Raw genomic sequence first — 21,790 nt, forward strand, 5'->3', positions numbered from 1 at the left:
TCATTCGTCCTCGAATGAAGGTCCAAATCCGCCATTAGAAACCAATGTGACTCGGCTGCAATTACACACACCAACAATTCCTAAATTTTGACTAACTCCCAAAATTTCCAATCATTTCGCCAGAGTCTCCCCTGTAATTGGGACTATTCACCTGCCAGAGAATCCCAATACCAGTCCTAACAACATATACATGAACCAACGATGCAACATAACATAAAAACAACGCCAACTGTGGCCTCACGAGCATTATATTATCAAAAAAGGAACACCCTTAACATCAACTGTACAAATGATACGTAATTCACAAGGAACAATTTCATAGAATCGATTACAAAGCTATTCAAACAAATGAGGGTACTTCTTCTTCATCTCTTCCTCGGCTTCCCATGTGGCCTCTTCGACTTGTTGGCTTCTCCCTAATACTTTAACGGAGGCAATTTCTTTGTTCCTTAATTTTTAACTTGCCTATCAAGCTCGCCGCGAAGAATCTCTACAATCGTCAACACATAAGTCTATCTTGGCATCACAAAACCTCGGGTTTTAGGAGAAATTGTACGGGCCCTTACATCCTCCCCCACTTAAGATCATTCGTCCTCGAATGAGGGTCCAAATCTGCCATTAGAAACCAATGTGACTCGGCTGCAATTACACACACCAACAATTCCCAAATTTTGACTAACTCCCATAACTACCCATCATTTCTCCAGAGTTTCCCCTATAATTGGGCCAATTCACCTGCCAGAAAATCCAAAAACCAATCCTAACAACATATACATAAACCAACGATGCAACATAACATAAAAGCAACGCCAACTGTGGCTCACGAGCAGTATATTACTAAAAAGGAACACCCTTAACATCAACTGTACAAATGATACGTAATTCACAATGAACAATTTCATAGAATCGATTACATAGCTATTCAAAAAAATGAGGGTACTTCTTCATCTCTTCCCCGGCTTCCCAGGTGGCCTCTTTGACTTGTTGGCTTCGCCATAACACTTTCACGAAGGAAATTTCTTTATTCCTCAACTTTCGAACTTGCCTATGAAGCTCGTCGCGAAGAATCTCTACAATCATCAACACATAAGTCTATCTTGGCATCACGAAACCCCGAGTTTTAGGTGAAATTGTACGGGCCCTTACATCCTCCCCCACTTAAGATCATTCGTCCTCGAATGAGGTCCAAATCCTCCAATAGAAACCAATGTGACTCGGCTGCAATTACCCACACCAACAATTCCCAAATTTTGACTAACTCCCTAAAGTTCCAAACATTTTGCCAGAGTCTCCCCTGTAATTGGGACTATTCATCTGCCAGTGAATCCCAAAACCAGTCCTAACAACATATACATGAACTAACGATGCAACATAACATAAAAACAATGCCAACCGTGGCCTCACGAGCAGTATATTACCGAAAAGAAACACCCTTAACATCAACTGTACAAATGATACGTAATTCACAATGAACAATTTCATAGAATCGATTACATAGCTATTCGAAAAAATGAGGGCACTTCTTCTTCATCTCTTCCCCGGTTTCCCAGGTGGCCTCTTCGACTTGTTGGCTTCGCCATAACACTTTCACGCAGGCAATTTTTTTGTTCCTCAACTTTCAAACTTGCCTATCAAGCTCGCTGCAAAGAATCTCTACAATCGTCAACACATAAGTCTATCTTGGCATCACGAAACCCCGGGTTTTAGGAGAAATTGTACGGGGCCTTACATCCTCCCCCACTTAAGACCATTCGTCCTCAAATGAAGGTCCAAATCCGCCATTAGAAACCAATGTGACTGGGCTGCAATTACACACACCAACAATTCCTAAATTTTGATTAACTCCCAAAATTTCCAATCATTTCGCCAGAGTCTCCCCTGTAATTGGGACTATTCACCTGCCAGAGAATCCCAAAACCAGTCCTAAGAACATATACATGAACCAACGATGCAACATAACATAAAAACAACGCAAAATGTGGCCTCACGAGCATTATATTATCAAAAAAGGAACACACTTAACATCAATTGTACAAATGATACGTATTTCACAAGGAACAATTTCATAGAATCGATTACAAAGCTATTCAAACAAATGAGGGTACTTCTTCTGCATCTCTTCCTCGGCTTCCCATGTAGCCTCTTCGACTTGTTGGCTTCTCCCTAATACTTTAACGGAGGCAATTTCTTTGTTCCTTAATTTTTAACTTGCCTATCAAGCTCGCCGCGAAGAATCTCTACAATCATCAACACATAAGTCTATCTTGGCATCACAAAACCTCGAGTTTTAGGAGAAATTGTACGGGCCCTTACATCCTCCCCCACTTAAGATCATTCGTCCTCGAATGAGGGTCCAAATCCGCCATTAGAAACCAATGTGACTCGGCTGCAATTACACACACCAACAATTCCAAAATTTTGACTAACTCCCAAAATTTCCAATCATTTCGCCAGAGTCTCCCCTGTAATTGGGCCTATTCAGCTGCTAGAAAATCCCGAAACCAGTCCTAACAACATATACATGAACTAACGATGCAACATAACATAAAATCAATGCCAACCGTGGCCTCACGAGCAGTATATTACCAAAAAGGAACACCCTTAACATCAACTGTACATATGATACGTAATTCACAATGAACAATTTCATAGAATCGATTACATAGCTATTCAAAAAAATGAAGGTACTTCTTCATCTCTTCCCCGGCTTCCCAGGTGGCCTCTTTGACTTGTTGGCTTCGCCATAACACTTTCACGAAGGAAATTTCTTTATTCCTCAACTTTCGAACTTGCCTATGAAGCTCGTCGCGAAGAATCTCTACAATCATCAACACATAAGTCTATCTTGGCATCACGAAACCCCGGGTTTTAGGTGAAATTGTACGGGCACTAACATCCTCCCCCACTTAAGATCATCCATCCTCAAATGAGGTCCAAATCTGCCAATAGAAACCAATGTGACTTAGCTGCAATTACACACACCAACAATTCCCAAATTTTGACTATCTCCCTAAAGTTCCAAACATTTTGCCAGTCTCCCCTGTAATTGGGACTATTCATCTACCAGAGAATCCCAAAACCAGTCCTAACAACATATACATGAACCAACGATGCAACATAACATAAAAGCAACGCCAATCGTGGCCTCACGAGCAGTATATTACCGAAAAGAAACACCCTTAACATCAACTGTACAAATGATACGTAATTCACAATGAACAATTTCATAGAATCGATTACATAGCTATTCAAAAAAATGAGGGTACTTCTTCTTCATCTCTTCCCCGGTTTCCGAGGTGGCCTCTTCGACTTGTTGGCTTCGCCATAACACTTTCATGAAGGCAATTTCTTTGTTCCTCAACTTTCAAACTTGCCTATCAAGCTCGCCGCAAAGAATCTCTACAATAGTCAACACATAAGTCTATCTTGGCATCACGAAACCTCGGGTTTTAGGAGAAATTGTACGGGGCCTTACATCCTCCCCCACTTAAATCATTCGTCCTCGAATGAAGGTCCAAATCCGCCATTAGAAACCAATGTGACTCAGCTGCAATTACACACACCAACAATTCCTAAATTTTGACTAACTCCCAAAATTTCCAATCATTTCGCCAGAGTCTCCCCTGTAATTGGGACTATTCACCTGCCAGAGAATCCCAAAACCAGTCCTAACAACATATACATGAACCAACGATGCAACATAACATAAAAACAACGCCAACTGTGGCCTCACGAGCATTATATTATCAAAAAAGGAACACCCTTAACATCAACTGTACAAATGATACGTAATTCACAAGGAACAATTTCATAGAATCGATTACAAAGCTATTCAAACAAATGAGGGTACTTCTTCTTCATCTCTTCCTCGGCTTCCCATGTGGCCTCTTCGACTTGTTGGCTTCTGCATAACACTTTAACGGAGGCAATTTCTTTGTTCCTCAATTTTTAACTTGCCTATCAAGCTCGCCGCGAAGAATCTCTACAATCATCAACACATAAGTCTATCTTGGCATCACAAAACCTCGGGTTTTAGGAGAAATTGTACGGGCCCTTACATCCTCCCCACTTAAGATCATTCGTCCTCGAATGAGGGTCCAAATCCTCCATTAGAAACCAATGTGACTCAACTGCAATTACACACACCAAAAATTCCCAAATTTTGACTAACTCCCAAAATTTCCAATCATTTCGCCAGAGTCTCCCCTGTAATTAGGCCTATTCAGGTGCCAGAGAATCCCATAACCAGTCCTAACAACATATACATAAACTAACGATGCAACATAACATAAAAACAATGCCAACCGTGGCCTCAGGAGCAGTATATTACCAAAAAGGAACACCCTTAACATCAACTGTACAAATGATACGTAATTCACAATGAACAATTTCATAGAATCGATTACATAGCTATTCAAAAAAATGAGGGTACCTCTTCATCTCTTCCCCGGCTTCCCAGGTGGCCTCTTTGACTTGCTGGCTTTGCCATAACACTTTCACGAAGGAAATTTCTTTATTCCTCAACTTTCGAACTTGCCTATGAAGCTCGCCGCGAAGAATCTCTACAATCATCAACACATAAGTCTATCTTGGCATCAAGAAACCCCGGGTTTTAGGTGAAATTGTACGGGTCCTAACATCCTCCCCCACTTAAGATCATCCGTCCTCGAATGAGGTCCAAATCCGCCAATAGAAACCAATGTGACTAAGCTGCAATTACACACACCAACAATTCCCAAATTTTGACTATCTCCCTAAAGTTCCAAACATTTCGCCAGAGTCTCCCCTGTAATTGGGACTATTCATCTGCCAGAGAATCCCAAAACCAGTCCTAACAACATATACATGAACCAACGATGCAACATAACATAAAAACAACGCCAATCGTGGCCTCACGAGCAGTATATTACCAAAAAGAAACACCCTTAACATCAACTGTACAAATGATACGTAATTCACAATGAACAATTTCATAGAATCGATTACATAGCTATTCAAGAAAATGAGGGTACTTCTTCTTCATCTCTTCCCCGGTTTCCCAGGTGGCCTCTTCGACTTGTTGGCTTCGCCATAACACTTTCACGGAGGCAATTTCTTTGTTCCTCAACTTTCAAACTTGCCTATCAAGCTCGCCGCAAAGAATCTCTACAATAGTCAACACATAAGTCTATCTTGGCATCACGAAACCCCGGGTTTTAGGAGAAATTGTACGGGGCCTTACATCCTCCCCCACTTAAGATCATTCGTCCTCGAATGAAGGTCCAAATCCGCCATTAGAAACCAATGTGACTCGGCTGCAATTACACACACCAACAATTCCTAAATTTTGACTAACGCCCAAAATTTCCAATCATTTCACCAGAGTCTCCCCTGTAATTTGGACTATTCACCTGCCAGAGAATCCCAAAACCAGTCCTAACAACATATACATGAACCAACGATGCAACATAACATAAAAACAACGCCAACTGTGGCCTCACGAGCATTATATTACCAAAAAAGGAAAACCCTTAACATCAACTGTAAAAATGATACGTAATTCACAAAGAACAATTTCATAGAATCGATTACATAGCTATTCAAACAAATGAGGGTGCTTCTTCTTCATCTCTTCCTCGGCTTCCCATGTGGTCTCTTCGACTTGTTGGCTTCTGCATAACACTTTAACGGAGGCAATTTCTTTGTTCCTCAATTTTTAACTTGCCTATCAAGCTCGCCGCGAAGAATCTCTACAATCATCAACACATAAGTCTATCTTGGCATCACAAAACCTCGGGTTTTAGGAGAAATTGTACGGGCCCTTACATCCTCCCCACTTAAGATCATTCGTCCTCGAATGAGGGTCCAAATCCGCCATTAGAAACCAATGTGACTCGGCTGCAATTACACACACCAACAATTCCAAAATTTTAAATAACTCCCAAAATTTCCAATCATTTCGCCAGAGTCTCCCCTGTAATTGGGCCTATTCAGCTGCCAGAAAATCCCAAAACCAGTCCTAACAACATATACATGAACTAACGATGCAACATAACATAAAATCAATGCCAACCGTGGCCTCACGAGCAGTATATTACCAAAAAGGAACACCCTTAACATCAACTGTACAAATGATACGTAATTCACAATGAACAATTTCATAGAATCGATTACATAGCTATTCAAAAAAATGAGGGTACTTCTTCATCTCTTCCCCGGCTTCCCAGGTGGCCTCTTTGACTTGCTGGCTTTGCCATAACACTTTCACGAAGGAAATTTCTTTATTCCTCAACTTTTGAACTTGCCTATGAAGCTCGCCGCGAAGAATCTCTACAATCATCAACACATAAGTCTATTTTGGCATCACGAAACCCCGGGTTTTAGGTGAAATTGTACGGGCCCTAACATCCTCCCCCACTTAAGATCATCCATCCTCGAATGAGGTCCAAATCCGCCAATAGAAACCAATGTGACTAAGCTGCAATTACACACACCAACAATTCCCAAATTTTGACTATCTCCCTAAAGTTCCAAACATTTTGCCAGAGTCTCCCTTGTAATTTGGACTATTCACCTGCCAGAGAATCCCAAAACCAGTCCTAACAACATATACATGAACCAACGATGCAACATAACATAAAAACAACGCCAACCGTGGCCTCAGGAGCAGTATATTACCAAAAAGGAACACCCTTAACATCAACTGTACAAATGATACGTAATTCACAAAGAACAATTTCATAGAATCGATTACATAGCTATTCAAACAAATGAGGGTGCTTCTTCTTCATCTCTTCCTCGGCTTCCCATGTGGTCTCTTCGACTTGTTGGCTTCTGCATAACACTTTAACGGAGGCAATTTCTTTGTTCCTCAATTTTTAACTTGCCTATCAAGCTCGCCGCGAAGAATCTCTACAATCATCAACACATAAGTCTATCTTGGCATCACAAAACCTCGGGTTTTAGGAGAAATTGTACGGGCCCTTACATCCTCCCCACTTAAGATCATTCGTCCTCGAATGAGGGTCCAAATCCGCCATTAGAAACCAATGTGACTCGGCTGCAATTACACACACCAACAATTCCAAAATTTTAAATAACTCCCAAAATTTCCAATCATTTCGCCAGAGTCTCCCCTGTAATTGGGCCTATTCAGCTGCCAGAAAATCCCAAAACCAGTCCTAACAACATATACATGAACTAACGATGCAACATAACATAAAATCAATGCCAACCGTGGCCTCACGAGCAGTATATTACCAAAAAGGAACACCCTTAACATCAACTGTACAAATGATACGTAATTCACAATGAACAATTTCATAGAATCGATTACATAGCTATTCAAAAAAATGAGGGTACTTCTTCATCTCTTCCCCGGCTTCCCAGGTGGCCTCTTTGACTTGCTGGCTTTGCCATAACACTTTCACGAAGGAAATTTCTTTATTCCTCAACTTTCGAACTTGCCTATGAAGCTCGTCGCGAAGAATCTCTACAATCATCAACACATAAGTCTATCTTGGCATCACGAAACCCCGAGTTTTAGGTGAAATTGTACGGGCCCTTACATCCTCCCCCACTTAAGATCATTCGTCCTCGAATGAGGTCCAAATCCTCCAATAGAAACCAATGTGACTCGGCTGCAATTACCCACACCAACAATTCCCAAATTTTGACTAACTCCCTAAAGTTCCAAACATTTTGCCAGAGTCTCCCCTGTAATTGGGACTATTCATCTGCCAGTGAATCCCAAAACCAGTCCTAACAACATATACATGAACTAACGATGCAACATAACATAAAAACAATGCCAACCGTGGCCTCACGAGCAGTATATTACCGAAAAGAAACACCCTTAACATCAACTGTACAAATGATACGTAATTCACAATGAACAATTTCATAGAATCGATTACATAGCTATTCGAAAAAATGAGGGCACTTCTTCTTCATCTCTTCCCCGGTTTCCCAGGTGGCCTCTTCGACTTGTTGGCTTCGCCATAACACTTTCACGCAGGCAATTTTTTTGTTCCTCAACTTTCAAACTTGCCTATCAAGCTCGCCGCAAAGAATCTCTACAATCGTCGACACATAAGTCTATCTTGGCATCACGAAACCCCGGGTTTTAGGAGAAATTGTACGGGGCCTTACATCCTCCCCCACTTAAGACCATTCGTCCTCGAATGAAGGTCCAAATCCGCCATTAGAAACCAATGTGACTCGGTTGCAATTACACACACCAACAATTCCTAAATTTTGATTAACTCCCAAAATTTCCAATCATTTCGCCAGAGTCTCCCCTGTAATTGGGACTATTCACCTGCCAGAGAATCCCAAAACCAGTCCTAAGAACATATACATGAACCAACGATGCAACATAACATAAAAACAACGCCAAATGTGGCCTCACGAGCATTATATTATCAAAAAAGGAACACCCTTAACATCAACTGTACAAATGATACGTATTTCACAAGGAACAATTTCATAGAATCGATTACAAAGCTATTCAACCAAATGAGGGTACTTCTTCTTCATCTCTTCCTCGGCTTCCCATGTAGCCTCTTCGACTTGTTGGCTTTTCCCTAATACTTTAACGGAGGCAATTTCTTTGTTCCTTAATTTTTAACTTGCCTATCAAGCTCGCCGCGAAGAATCTCTACAATCATCAACACATAAGTTTATCTTGGCCTCACAAAACCTCGAGTTTTAGGAGAAATTGTACGGGCCCTTACATCCTCCCCCACTTAAGATCATTCGTCCTCGAATGAGGGTCCAAATCCGCCATTAGAAACCAATGTGACTCGGCTGCAATTACACACACCAACAATTCCAAAATTTTGACTAACTCCCAAAATTTCCAATCATTTCGCCAGAGTCTCCCCTGTAATTGGGCCTATTCAGCTGCTAGAAAATCCCGAAACCAGTCCTAACAACATATACATGAACTAACGATGCAACATAACATAAAATCAATGCCAACCGTGGCCTCACGAGCAGTATATTACCAAAAAGGAACACCCTTAACATCAACTGTACATATGATACGTAATTCACAATGAACAATTTCATAGAATCGATTACATAGCTATTCAAAAAAATGAGGGTACTTCTTCATCTCTTCCCCGGCTTCCCAGGTGGCCTCTTTGACTTGTTGGCTTCGCCATAACACTTTCACGAAGGAAATTTCTTTATTCCTCAACTTTCGAACTTGCCTATGAAGCTCGTCGCGAAGAATCTCTACAATCATCAACACATAAGTCTATCATGGCATCACGAAACCTCGGTTTTAGGTGAAATTGTACGGGCCCTAACATCCTCCCCCACTTAAGATCATCCATCCTCGAATGAGGTCCAAATCCGCCAATAGAAACCAATGTGACTAAGCTGCAATTACACACACCAACAATTCCCAAATTTTGACTATCTCCCTAAAGTTCCAAACATTTTGCCCGAGTCTCCCCTGTAATTGGGACTATTCATCTGCCAGAGAATCCCAAAACCAGTCCTAAAAACATATACATGAACCAACGATGAAACATAACATAAACACAACGCCAATCGTGGCCTCACGAGCAGTATATTACCGAAAAGAAACACCCTTAACATCAACTGTATAAATGATACGTAATTCACAATGAACAATTTCATAGAATCGATTACATAGCTATTCAAAAAAATGAGGGTACTTCTTCTTCATCTCTTCCCCGATTTCCCAGGTGGCCTCTTCGACTTGTTGGCTTCGCCATAATACTTTCACGAAGGCAATTTCTTTGTTCCTCAACTTTCAAACTTGCCTATCAAGCTCGCCGTAAAGAATCTCTACAATAGTCAACACATAAGTCTATCTTGGCATCACGAAACCCCGGGTTTTAGGAGAAATTGTACGGGGCCTTACATCCTCCCCCACTTAAGATCATTCGTCCTCGAATGAAGGTCCAAATCCGCCATTAGAAACCAATGTGACTCGGCTGCAATTACACACACCAACAATTCCTAAATTTTGACTAACTCCCAAAATTTCCAATCATTTCGCCAGAGTCTCCCCTGTAATTGGGACAATTCACCTGCCAGAGAATCCCAAAACCAGTCCTAACAACATATACATGAACCAACGATGCAACATAACATAAAAACAACACCAGCTGTGGCCTCACGAGCATTATATTATCAAAAAAGGAACACCCTTAACATCAACTGTACAAATGATACGTAATTCTCAAGGAACAATTTCATAGAATCGATTACAAAGCTATTCAAACAAATGAGGGTACTTCTTCTTCATCTCTTCCTCGGGTTCCCATGTGGCCTCTTCGACTTGTTGGCTTCTGCCTAACACTTTAACGGAGGCAATTTCTTTGTTCCTCAATTTTTAACTTGCCTATCAAGCTCTCCGCGAAGAATCTCTACAATCATCAACACATAAGTCTATCTTGGCATCACAAAACCTCGGGTTTTAGGAGAAATTGTACGGGCCCTTACATCCTCCCCACTTAAGATCATTCGTCCTCGAATGAGGGTCCAAATCCTCCATTAGAAACCAATATGACTCAACTGCAATTACACACACCAACAATTCCCAAATTTTGACTAACTCCCAAAATTTCCAATCATTTCGCCAGAGTCTCCCCTGTAATTAGGCCTATTCAGCTGCCAGAGAATCCCATAACCAGTCCTAACAACATATACATAAACTAACGATGCAACATAACATAAAAACAACGCCAACCGTGGCCTCAGGAGCAGTATATTACCAAAAAGGAACACCCTTAACATCAACTGTACAAATGACACGTAATTCACAATGAACAATTTCATAGAATCGATTACATAGCTATTCAAAAAAATGAGGGTACTTCTTCATCTCTTCCCCGGCTTCCCAGGTGGCCTCTTTGACTTGCTGGCTTCGCCATAACACTTTCACGAAGGAAATTTCTTTATTCCTCAACTTTCAAACTTGCCTATGAAGCTCGCCGCGAAGAATCTCTACAATCATCAACACATAAGTCTATCTTGGCATCAAGAAACCCCTGGTTTTAGGTGAAATTGTACGGGTCCTAACATCCTCCCCCATTTAAGATCATCCGTCCTCGAATGAGGTCCAAATCCGCCAATAGAAACCAATGTGACTAAGCTGCAATTACACACACCAACAATTCCTAAATTTTGACTATCTCCCTAAAGTTCCAAACATTTCGCCAGAGTCTCCCCTGTAATTGGGACTATTCATCTGCCAGAGAATCCCAAAACCAGTCCTAACAACATATACATGATCCAACGATGCAACATAACATAAAAACAACGCCAATCGTGGCCTCACGAGCAGTATATTACCGAAAAGAAACACCCTTAACATCAACTGTACAAATGATACGTAATTCATAATGAACAATTTCATAGAATCGATTACATAGCTATTCAAAAAAATGAGGGTACTTCTTCTTCATCTCTTCCCCGGTTTCCCAGGTGGCCTCTTCGACTTGTTGGCTTCGCCATAACACTTTCACGAAGGCAATTTCTTTGTTCCTCAACTTTCAAACTTGCCTATCAAGCTTGCCGCAAAGAATCTCTACAATAGTCAACACATAAGTCTATCTTGGCATCAAGAAACCCCGGGTTTTAGGAGAAATTGTACGGGTCCTTACATCCTCCCCCACTTAAGATCATTCGTCCTTGAATGAAGGTCCAAATCCGCCATTAGAAACCAATGTGACTCGTCTGCAATTACACACACCAACAATTCCTAAATTTTGACTAACTCCCAAAATTTCCAATCATTTCGCCAGAGTCTCCCCTGTAATTTGGACTATTCACCTGCCAGAGAATCCCAAAACCAGTCCTAACAACATATACATGAACCAACGATGCAACATAACATAAAAACAATGCCAACTGTGGCCTCACGAGCATTATATTACCAAAAAAGGAACACCCTTAACATCAACTGTAAAAATGATACGTAATTCACAAAGAACAATTTCATAGAATCGATTACATAGCTATTCAAACAAATGAGGGTGCTTCTTCTTCATCTCTTCCTCGGCTTCCCATGTGGTCTCTTCAACTTGTTGGCTTCTGCATAACACTTTAACGGAGGCAATTTCTTTGTTCCTCAATATTTAACTTGCCTATCAAGCTCGCCGCGAAGAATCTCTACAATCATCAACACATAAGTCTATCTTGGCATCACAAAACCTCGGGTTTTAGGAGAAATTGTACGGGCCCTTACATCCTCCCCACTTAATATCATTCGTCCTCGAATGAGGGTCCAAATCCTCCATTAGAAACCAATGTGACTCAGCTGCAATTACACACACCAACAATTCCCAAATTTTGACTAACTCCCAAAATTTCCAATCATTTCGCCAGAGTCTCCCCTGTAATTGGGCCTATTCAGCTGCCAGAGAATCCCAAAACCAGTCCTAACAACATATACATAAACTAACGATGCAACATAACATAAAAACAATGCCAACCGTGGCCTCACGAGCAGTATATTACCAAAAAGGAACACCCTTAACATCACTGTACAAATGATACGTAATTCACAATGAACAATTTCATAGAATCGATTACATAGCTATTCAAAAAAATGAGGGTACTTCTTCATCTCTTCCCCAGCTTCCCAGGTGGCCTCTTTGACTTGCTGGCTTTGCCATAACACTTTCACGAAGGAAATTTCTTTATTCCTCAACTTTTGAACTTGCCTATGAAGCTCGCCGCGAAGAATCTCTACAATCATCAACACATAAGTCTATTTTGGCATCACGAAACCCCGGGTTTTAGGTGAAATTGTACGGGCCCTAACATCCTCCCCCACTTAAGATCATCCATCCTCGAATGAGGTCCAAATCCGCCAATAGAAACCAATGTGACTAAGCTGCAATTACACACACCAATAATTCCCAAATTTTGACTATCTCCCTAAAGTTCCAAACATTTCGCCAGAGTCTCCCCTGTAATTGGGACTATTCATCTGCCAGAGAATCCCAAAACCAGTCCTAACAACATATACATGAACCAACGATGCAACATAACATAAAAACAAAGCCAACCGTGGCCTCACGAGCAGTATATTACCAAAAAGGAACACCCTTAACATCAACTGTACAAATGATACGTAATTCACAATGAACAATTTCATAGAATCGATTATATAGCTATTCAAAAAAATGAGGGTACTTCTTCATCTCTTCCCCGGCTTCCCAGGTGGCCTCTTTGACTTGCTGGCTTCGCCATAACACTTTCACGAAGGAAATTTCTTTATTCCTCAACTTTCGAATTTGCCTATGATGCTCGCCGCGAAGAATCTCTACAATTATCAACACATAAGTCTATCTTGGCATCACGAAACCCCGGGTTTTAGGTGAAATTGTACGGGCCCTTACATCCTCCCCCACTTAAGATCATCCGTCCTCGAATGAGGTCCAAATCCGCCAATAGAAACCAATGTGACTAAGTTGCAATTACACACACCAACAATTCCCAAATTTGGACTAACTCCCTAAAGTTCCAAACATTTCGCCAGAGTCTCCCTTGTAATTGGGACTATTCATCTGCCAGAGAATCCCAAAACCAGTCCTAACAACATATACACGAACCAACGATGCAACATAACATAAAAACAACGCCAACCGTGGCCTCACGAGCAGTATATTACCGAAAAGAAACACCCTTAACATCAACTGTACAAATGATACGTAATTCACAATGAACAATTTCATAGAATCGATTACATAGCTATTCAAAAAAATGAGGGTACTTCTTCTTCATCTCTTCCCCGGTTTCCGAGGTGGCCTCTTCGACTTGTTGGCTTCGCCATAACACTTTCATGAAGGCAATTTCTTTGTTCCTCAACTTTCAAACTTGCCTATCAAGCTCGCCGCAAAGAATCTCTACAATTGTCAACACATAAGTCTATCTTGGCATCACGAAACCCCGGGTTTTAGGTTAAATCTTCTGGGGCCTTACATCCTCCCTCACTTAAGAACATTCGTCCTCGAATGAGAGTACAAATCCGCCATTAGAAACCAATTTGACTCGGCTGCAATTACACCTACCAACAATTCCCAAATTTTGACTAACTCCCAAAATTTCCAATCATTTCGCCAGAGTCTCCCCTGTAATTGGGACTATTCACCTGCCAGAGAATCCCAAAACCAGTCCTAACAACATATACATGAACCAACGATGCAACATAACATAAAAACAACACCAACTGTGGCCTCACGAGCATTATATTACCAAAAAAGGAACACCCTTAACATCAACTGTACAAATGATACGTAATTCACAAAGAACAATTTCATAGAATCGATTACATAGCTATTCAAACAAATGAGGGTGCTTCTTCTTCATCTCTTCCTCGGCTTCCCATGTGGTCTCTTCGACTTGTTGGCTTCTGCATAACACTTTAATGGAGGCAATTTCTTTGTTCCTCAATTTTTAACTTGCCTATCAAGCTCGCCGCGAAGAATCTCTACAATCATCAACACATAAGTCTATCTTGGCATCACAAAACCTCGGGTTTTAGGAGAAATTGTACGGGCCCTTACATCCTCCCCACTTAAGATCATTCGTCCTCGAATGAGGGTCCAAATCCTCCATTAGAAACCAATGTGAGTCCAAATCCTCCATTAGAATCCAATGTGACTCAGCTGCAATTACACACACCAACAATTCTCAAATTTTGACTAACTCCCAAAATTTCCAATCATTTCGCCAGAGTCTCCCCTGTAATTGGGCCTATTCAGCTGCCAGAGAATCCCAAAACCAGTCCTAATAACATATACATGAACTAACGATGCAACATAACATAAAAACAATGCCAACCGTGGCCTCACGAGCAGTATATTACCGAAAAGAAACACCCTTAACATCAACTGCACAAATGATACGTAATTTACAATGAACAATTTCATAGAATCGATTACATAGCTATTCAAAAAAATGAGGGTACTTCTTCTTCATCTCTTCCCCGGCTTCCCAGGTGGCCTCTTCGACTTGTTGGCTTCTGCATAACACTTTAACGGAGGCAATTTCTTTGTTCCTCAATTTTTAACTTGCTAATCAATCTCGCCGCGAAGAATCTCTACAATCATCAACACATAAGTCTATCTTGGCATCACGAAACCCAGGGTTTTAGGTGAAATTGTACGGGCCCTAACATTCTCCCCCACTTAAGATCATTCGTCCTCGAATGAGGGTCCAAATCCTCCATTAGAAACCAATGTGACTCAGCTGCAATTACACACACCAACAATTCCCAAATTTTGACTAACTCCCAAAATTTCCAATCATTTCGCCAGAGTCTCCCCTGTAGTTGGGCCTATTCAGCTGCCAGAGAATCCCAAAACCAGTCCTAACAACATATGCATAAACTAACGATGCAACATAACATAAAAACAACGCCAACCGTGGCCTCACGAGCAGTATATTACCAAAAAGGAACACCCTTAACATCAACTGTACAAATGATACGTAATTCACAATGAACAATTTCATAGAATCGATTACATAGCTATTCAAAAAAATGAGGGTACTTCTTCTTCATCTCTTCCCCGGCTTCCCAGGTGGCCTATTTGACTTGCTGGCTTCGCCATAACACTTTCACGAAGGAATTTTCTTTATTCCTCAACTTTTGAACTTGCCTATGAAGCTCGCCGCGAAGAATCTCTACAATCATCAACACATAAGTCTATCTTAGCATCACGAAACCCCGGGTTTTAGGTGAAATTGTACAGGCCCTTACATCCTCCCCCACTTAAGATCATCCGTCCTCGAATGAGGTCCAAATCCGCCAATAGAAACCAATGTGACTAAGCTGCAATTACACATACCAAAAATTCCCAAATTTTGACTAACTCCCTAAAGTTCCAAACATTTCGCCAGAGTCTCCCTTTTAATTGGGACTATTCATCTGCCAGAGAATCCCAAAACCAGTCCTAACAACATATACACGAACCAACGATGCAACATAACATAAAAACAACGCCAACCGTGGCCTCACGAGCAGTATATTACCGAAAAGAAACACCCATAACATCAACTGTACAAATGATACGTAATTCACAATGAACAATTTCATAGAATCGATTACATAGCTATTCAAAAAAATGAGGGTACTTCTTCTTCATCTCTTCCCCGGTTTCCGAGGTGGCCTCTTCGACTTGTTGGCTTTGCCATAACACTTTCATGAAGGCAATTTCTTTGTTCTTCAACTTTCAAACTTGCCTATCAAGCTCGCCGCAAAGAATCTCTACAATCGTCAACACATAAGTCTATCTTGGCATCACGAAACCCCGGGTTTTAGGTTAAATCTTCTGGGGCCTTACATCCTCCCCCACTTAAGAACATTCGTCCTCGAATGAGAGTACAAATCCGCCATTAGAAACCAATTTGACTCGGCTGCAATTACACCTACCAACAATTCCCAAATTTTGACTAACTCCCAAAATTTCCAATCATTTCGCCAGAGTCTCCCCTATAATTGGGACTATTCACCTGCCAGAGAATCCCAAAACCAGTCCTAACAACATATACATGAACCAACGATGCAACATAACATAAAAACAACACCAACTGTGGCCTCACGAGCATTATATTACCAAAAAAGGAACACCCTTAACATCAACTGTACAAATGATACGTAATTCACAAAGAACAATTTCATAGAATCGATTACATAGCTATTCAAACAAATGAGGGTGCTTCTTCTTCATCTCTTCCTCGGCTTCCCATGTGGTCTCTTCGACTTGTTGGCTTCTGCATAACACTTTAACGGAGGCAATTTCTTTGTTCCTCAATTTTTAACTTGCCTATCAAGCTCGCCGCGAAGAATCTCTACAATCATCAACACATAAGTCTATCTTGGAATCACAAAACCTCGGGTTTTAGGAGAAATTGTACGGGCCCTTACATCCTCCCCCACTTAAGATCATTCGTCCTCGAATGAGGGGAGGAATAGTGCGGGAAGGGAGCGAGACCAAGGAGGGTCCAAATCCTCCATTAGAAACCAATGTGACTTAGCTGCAATTACACACACCAACAATTCCCAAATTTTGACTAACTCCCAAAATTTCCAATCATTTCGCCAGAGTCTCCCCTGTAATTGGGCCTATTCAGCTGCCAGAGAATCCCAAAACCAGTCCTAACAACATATACATGAACTAACGATGCAACATAACATAAAAACAATGCCAACCGTGGCCTCACGAGCAGTATATTACCGAAAAGAAACACCCTTAACATCAACTGCACAAATGATACGTAATTTACAATGAACAATTTCATAGAATCGATTACATAGCTATTCAAAAAAATGAGGGTACTTCTTCTTCATCTCTTCCCCGGCTTCCCAGGTGGCCTCTTCGACTTGTTGGCTTCTGCATAACACTTTAACGGAGGCAATTTCTTTGTTCCTCAATTTTTAACTTGCTAATCAATCTCGCCGCGAAGAATCTCTACAATCATCAACACATAAGTCTATCTTGGCATCACGAAACCCCGGGTTTTAGGTGAAATTGTACGGGCCCTAACATCCTCCCCCACTTAAGATCATTCGTCCTCGAATGAGGGTCCAAATCCTCCATTAGAAACCAATGTGACTCAGCTGATATTACACACACCAACAGTTCCCAAATTTTGACTAAATCCCTAAATTTCAAAAAAGTTTGCCAGAGTCTCCCCTGTAATTGCGTCTATCCACATGCCAGAGAATCCCAAAACCAGTCCTAACAACATATACATGAACCAACGACTCAACATAACATAACAACGATGCCACCTTTGGCCGATCAACCTGCTAGAGAATCCCAAAACTAGTCCTAACAACATATACATGAACCAACGATGCAACATAACATAAAAACAACACCAACCGTGGCCTTACGAGCAGTATATTACCGAAAAGAAACACCCTTAACATCAACTGCACAAATGATACGTAATTTACAATGAACAATTTCATAGAATCGATTACATAGCTATTCAAAAAAATGAGGGTACTTCTTCTTCATCTCTTCCCCGGCTTCCCAGGTGGCCTCTTCGACTTGTTGGCTTCTGCATAACACTTTAACGGAGGCAATTTCTTTGTTCCTCAATTTTTAACTTGCTAATCAATCTCGCCGCGAAGAATCTCTACAATCATCAACACATAAGTCTATCTTGGCATCACGAAACCCCGGGTTTTAGGTGAAATTGTACGGGCCCTAACATCCTCCCCCACTTAAGATCATTCGTCCTCGAATGAGGGTCCAAATCCTCCATTAGAAACCAATGTGACTCAGCTGCAATTACACATACCAACAATTCCCAAATTTTGACTAACTCCCAAAATTTCCAATCATTTCGCCAGAGTCTCCCCTGTAATTTGGCCTATTCAGCTGCCAGAGAATCCCAAAACCAGTCCTAACAACATATACATGAACCAACGATGCAACATAAAATAAAAACAATGCCAACCGTGGCCTCACGAGCATTATATTACCAAAAAGGAACACCCTTAACATCAACTGTACAAATGATACGTAATTCACAATGAACAATTTCATAGAATCGATTACATAGCTATTCAAAAAAATGAGGGTACTTCTTCTTCATCTCTTCCCCGGCTTCCCAGGTGGCCTCTTCGACTTGTTATCTTTGCCATAACACTTTCACGAAGGAAATTTCTTTATTCCTCAACTTTCGAACATGCCTATGAAGCTCGCCGCGAAGAATCTCTACAATCATCAACACATAAGTCTATCTTGGCATCACGAAACCCCGGAGTTTAGGTGAAATTGTACGGGCCCTAACATCCTCCCCCACTTAAGATCATCCATCCTCGAATGAGGTCTAAATCCGCCAATAGAAACCAATGTGACTAAGCTGCAATTACACACACCAACAATTCCCAAATTTTGACTATCTCCCTAAAGTTCCAAACATTTTGCCAGAGTCTCCCCTGTAATTGGGACTATTCATCTGCCAGAGAATCCCAAAACCAGTCCTAACAACATATACATGAACCAACGATGCAACATAACATAAAAACAACGCCAATCGTGGCCTCACGAGCAGTATATTAACGAAAAGAAACACCCTTAACATCAACTGTACAAATGATACGTAATTCACAATGAACAATTTCATATAATCGATTACATAGCTATACAAAAAAATGAGGGTACTTCTTCTTCATCTCTTCCCCGGTTTCCTAGGTGGCCTCTTTGACTTGTTGGCTTCGCCATAAAACTTTCACGAAGGAAATTTCTTTGTTCCTCAACTTTCAAACTTGCCTATCAAGCTCGCCGCAAAGAATCTCTACAATCGTCAACACATAAGTCTATCTTGGCATCACGAAACCCCGGGTTTTAGGAGAAATTGTACGGGGCCTTACATCCTCCCCCACTTAAGAACATTCGTCCTCGAATGAGGGTCCAAATCCGCCATTAGAAACCAATTTGACTCGGCTGCAATTACAACTACCAACAATTCCCAAATTTTGACTAACTCCCAAAATTTCCAATCATTTCGCCAGAGTCTCCCCTGTAATTGGGACTATTTACCTGCCAGAGAATCTCAAAACCAGTCCTAACAACATATATATGAACCAACAATGCAACATAACATAAAAACAACGCCAACTGTGGCCTCACGAGCATTATATTACCAAAAAAGGAACACCCTTAACATCAACTGTACAAATAATACGTAATTCACAATGAACAATTTCATAGAATCGATTACATAGCTATTCAAACAAATGAGGGTACTTCTTCTTCATCTCTTCCTCGGCTTCCCATGTGGCCTCTTCGACTTGTTGGCTTCTCCCTAATACTTTAACGGTGGCAATTTCTTTGTTCATCAATTTTTAACTTGCCTATAAAGCTGGCCGCGAAGAATCTCTACAATCATCAACACATAAGCCTATCTTGGCATCACAAAACCTCGGGTTTTAGGAGAAATTGTACGGGCCCTTACATCCTCCCCCACTTAAGATCATTCGTCCTCGAATGAGGGTCCAAATCCGCCATTAGAAACCAATGTGACTCAGCTGCAATTACACACACCAGCAATTCCCAAATTTTGACTAACTCCCAAAATTTCCAATCATTTCGCCAGAGTCTCCCCTGTAATTGGGCCTATTCAGCTGCCAGAGAATCCCAAAACCAGCCCTAACAACATATACATGAACTAACGATGCAACATAACATAAAAACAATGCCAACCGCGGCCTCACGAGCAGTATATTTTCAAAAAGGAACACCCTTAACATAAACTGCACAAATGATACGTAATTTACAATGAACAATTTCATAGAATCGATTACATAGCTATTCAAAAAAATGAGGGTACTTCTTCTTCATCTCTTCCCCGGCATCCCAGGTGGCCTCTTCGACTTGTTGGCTTCGCCATAACACTTTCACGAAGGAAATCTCTTTGTTCCTCAACTTTTGAACTTGCCTATGAAGCTCGCCGTGAAGAATCTCTACAATCATCAACACATAAGTCTATCTTGGCATCACGAAACCCCGGGTTTTAGGTGAAATTGTACGGGCCCTAACATCCTCCCCCACTTAAGATCATCCATCCTCAAATGAGGTCCAAATCCGCCAATAGAAACCAATGTTACTAAGCTACAATTACACACACCAACAATTCCCAAATTTTGACTATCTCCCTAAAGTTCCAAACATTTCGCCAGAGTCTCCCCTGTAATTGGGACTATTCATCTGCCAGAGAATCCCAAAACCAGTCCTAACAACATATATATGAACCAACGATGCAACATAACATAAAAACAACGCCACCCGTGGCCTCACGAGTAGTATATTACCAAAAAGAAATACCCTTAACATCAACTGTACAAATGATACGTAATTCACAAGGAACAATTTCATAGAATCGATTACATAGCTATTCAAACAAATGAGGGTGCTTCTTCTTCATCTCTTCCCCGGCTTTCCAGGTGGCCTCTTCGACTTGATTGCTTCACCATAACACTTTCACGAAGGCCATTTCGTTGTTCCTCAACTTTCAAACTTGCCTATCAAGCTCGCCGCGAATAATCTCTTCAATCATCAACACATAGGTCTATCTTGGCATCATGAAACCCCAGGTTTTAGGTGAAATTTTATGAGGCCTTACTTCCTCCCCCACTTAAGATCATTCGTCCTCGAATAAGGGTCCAAATCCGCCATTAGAAACCAATGTGACTCAGCTGCAATTACACCCACCAACAATTCCCAAATTTTGACTGACTCCCTAAAGTTCCAAACATTTCGCCAGAGTCTACCATGTAATTGGGTCTATTCATCTGCCAGAGAATCCCAAAACCAGTCCTAACAACATATACATGAACCAACGATGCAACATAACATAAAAAAAATGTCAACCGTGGCCTCACGAGCAGTATATTACCGAAAAGAAACATCCTTAACATCAACTGTACAAATGATACGTAATTCACAAGGAACAATTTCATAGAATCGATTACATAACTATTCAAAAAAATGAGGGTACTTTTTCTTCATCTCTTCCACGGCATCCTAGGTGGCCTATTAAACTTTTTGGCTTCGCCATAACACTTTCACGAAGGCATTTCTTTGTTCCTCAACTTTCGAACTTGCCTATCAAGCTTGCCGCGAATAAATTCTTCAATCATCAACGCATAGGTCTATCTTGGCATCATGAAACCCAGGTTTTAGGTGAAATTTTATGAGGCCTTACATCCTCCCCCACTTAAGATCCTTCGTCCTCGAATAAGGGTCCAAATCCGCCATTAGAAACCAATGTGACTCAGCTGCAATTACACCCACCAACAATT

The sequence above is a fragment of the Nicotiana tabacum genome, chromosome 23 (genome assembly GCF_000715075.1).
Source record: "Nicotiana tabacum cultivar K326 chromosome 23, ASM71507v2, whole genome shotgun sequence".
NCBI classification, from domain to species: Eukaryota; Viridiplantae; Streptophyta; class Magnoliopsida; order Solanales; family Solanaceae; genus Nicotiana; species Nicotiana tabacum.